Raw genomic sequence first — 2812 nt, forward strand, 5'->3', positions numbered from 1 at the left:
GCTTCAGTCATGATACCCCGGATCTTTCTTTAGAATAAAACAACATCAGTCCACAAAGTTTTTAGAGTAACCTAAGAAACAATCACAAATGTGACCGAATTGTTAGTTGATCTTGTTTCTAAAACCTAACTCTCTAAGTGTTGTCTCAAAATGAACTATGAGAATTATGTTTCTATGTTAGTTACATGTCCAGTTTAATCATGGGGTGGAACCCTATACTCTCATTTACCTCCACGAGTATCCCATCCTGCAAGCACTGCAAGGATGAGGTGAATAGACTCTGCTGGGTCTGCACCTGCCACCTGTGCAGGGGCCAGCAAGACCCAGAGAAGCAGTTCATGTGTGACAAATGTCCTTCCACATCTACTGCCTGCGCCCGCCCCTCAGCAGCATTCCCAGCGAGGAGGAGTGGTACTGCCCAAGTACAGGAATCATACCAGCAAGGTGGTGCTGGCAGGGGAGAGGCTGAGAGAGAGCAAGAAGGTGTAGATGGCCTCAGCCACGCTGTCCTCAAAGCAGGACTGGGGCAAGGGCATTGTGTGTGTGGGCCCCACCAAAAAGTGCACCATCCTCCCGTCCAACCACTACGGATCCATCCCAGGGATCCCCGTGGGCACCATGTGGCGGTTCTGAGTCCAGGTCAGCTAGTCTGGGGTTCATCGGCCCCACGTGGCTGGCATTCACGGCTGGAGCAACTACGGGTCATACTCCCTGGTCCTGGACAGGGGCAACAAGGACGATGGGGACAAGGAGAATTTTTTCCAGATACATGGGTAGTGATGGTTGAGATCTTTCTTGCAACAAGAGGACCGTGGAACAGTCTTGTGATCAGAAACTCACCAACACCAACAGGGCGCTGGCTCTCAACTGCTTTACTCTCATTAATGACCAAGAAGGGGTTGAGGCCAAGGACTGGCAGTCGGGAAAACCTGTTATGGTGGTGTGCAGCATCAAGGGTGGTAAGAACAGGAAGTACGCCCCCGCCAAGGGCAACTGCTATGACTGCATCTAGCAGGTGGTGAAGTAGTGGCCCGAGAATGGGAAGTCCAGGTTTCTCCCGTGGCACTACCTCCTGCAGAGGGAGGACGATGAGTCTGGTCCCTGGACGAAGGAGGAGAAGGAATGGATCAAGAAGCTGGGGCTGACTCTGCAGTATCCAGAAGGCCACTTGGAAGCCCTGGTCTACCGAGAACGGGAGAAGAACAGCAAGAGGGAGAAGGAGGAGCAGCAGGAGGAGGGCTTCGCAGGCCCCAGGGCAAGCAAGGGAAAGTGGAAGCAGAAGTAGGCAGGAGGTGGCCAGAGCAGGGCCGCGTCTCCTCACCGGACATCCAAGAAAACTAAAGTGGAGCCCTACAGCCTCACGGCCCAGCAGAGCTGCCTCATCAGAGAGGACAAGAGCAATGCCAAACTGTGGAATGAGGTCCTAGCTTCGGTCGAGGGCCGGTCAGTGAGCAGCAGCCCGTTTCAGATGTTCCTGAGTAAAGTGGAGGAGACACTCCAGTGTATCTGCTGTCAGGAGCTGGTGTTCTGGCCCATTGCAACAGTGTGCCAGCGCAAGGTATGCAAGGACTGCCTGGATAGATCCTTCCGGGCACAGGTGCTAAGCTGCCCTGCCTGTCGCTATGACCTGGGCTGGAGCTATGCCATGCAGGTGAACCAGCCCCTGCAGACCATCCTCAACCAACTCTTGCTTGGCTACGGCAATGGCCGGTGATCTCCAAGCACTTCTCCACAGGCGTTTTGCTTAAAACGTGTGGGAGGGCTCTTTCATCCGCCCTGATGTTGTTCTTTGTGGGCTTAACTTAAACATGTAGTGTTTCCTTCCTTCCCTAAAAAGGTTTGTTTTCCTTTTTTTATTTTTAATTTTCCAATCTATACATTTTCAGGAATTTATGTATTCTGGCTAAAAGTTGGACTTCTCAGTATTTTGTTATTTTTTTGTAAACATAAAAGCCTGCAATTTATTGACAAAACATAAGAATTTTTTTGACAATTTTTATTCTATAAACTATGCTTTGATTTCTTTTTTCTTTTTCTTTTTCTTTTTCTTTTTTATTATACTTTAAGTTCTAGGGTACATGTGCAAAACGTGCAGGTTTGTTACATACCTATACATGTGCCATGTTGGTGTGCTGCACCCATTAACTCATCATTTACATTAGGTATATCTCCTAATGCTATCCCTCCCTGCTCCCCACACCCCACAACAGGCCCCGGTGTGTGATGTTCCCCTTCCTGTGTTCAAGTGTTCTCATTGTTCAGTTCCCACCTATGAGTGAGAACATGTGGTGTTTGGTTTTCTGTTCTTGCCATAGTTTGCTGAGAATGATGGTTTCCAGCTGCATCCATGTCCCTACAAAGGACATGAACTCATCCTTTCTTATGGCTGCATAGTATTCCATGGTGTATATATGCCACATTTTCTTAATCCAGTCTGTCATTGATGGACATTTGGGTTGGTTCCAAGTTTTTGCTATTGTGAATAGTACCGCAATACACATACGTGTGCACAACATAAGATTTTTTAAAGATGGAATCAGAAACTATGTGGCGTGGAGACTGTTCATTATTCTGGTGTCAGGTTCTCAGAAGTTGATGCCACCATCTCTAAGAAGTGGGGGAGGGAACAGTCCTTCTTTTGTGTTCATGGGTTTGGCCCCCAAGGTCAGAGCAAGCATCTATCTGACAGCATTTTAACATCTAAAGTCCAACAAGATGGGTCTCTGTGGTGGCCCATGGCATGATGTGGTCTAGCTGTCTGTTGAAATTGTTCCAAGGAAAAGAGGAAACATCTTGGCCCAGTTCAAACCTT

General features: G+C 48.4%; 1 pseudogene; it reads left to right on the forward strand.

Annotated features, from left to right (window-relative positions):
* Window positions 1–248: 248 nt before the first annotated feature.
* On the forward strand, window positions 249–1714 carry LOC111531491 (annotated as a pseudogene).
* The last annotated feature ends 1098 nt before the right edge of the window (window positions 1715–2812 follow it).

The sequence above is a fragment of the Piliocolobus tephrosceles genome, chromosome 12, assembly GCF_002776525.5.
Source record: "Piliocolobus tephrosceles isolate RC106 chromosome 12, ASM277652v3, whole genome shotgun sequence".
Classification (NCBI taxonomy): domain Eukaryota; kingdom Metazoa; phylum Chordata; class Mammalia; order Primates; family Cercopithecidae; genus Piliocolobus; species Piliocolobus tephrosceles.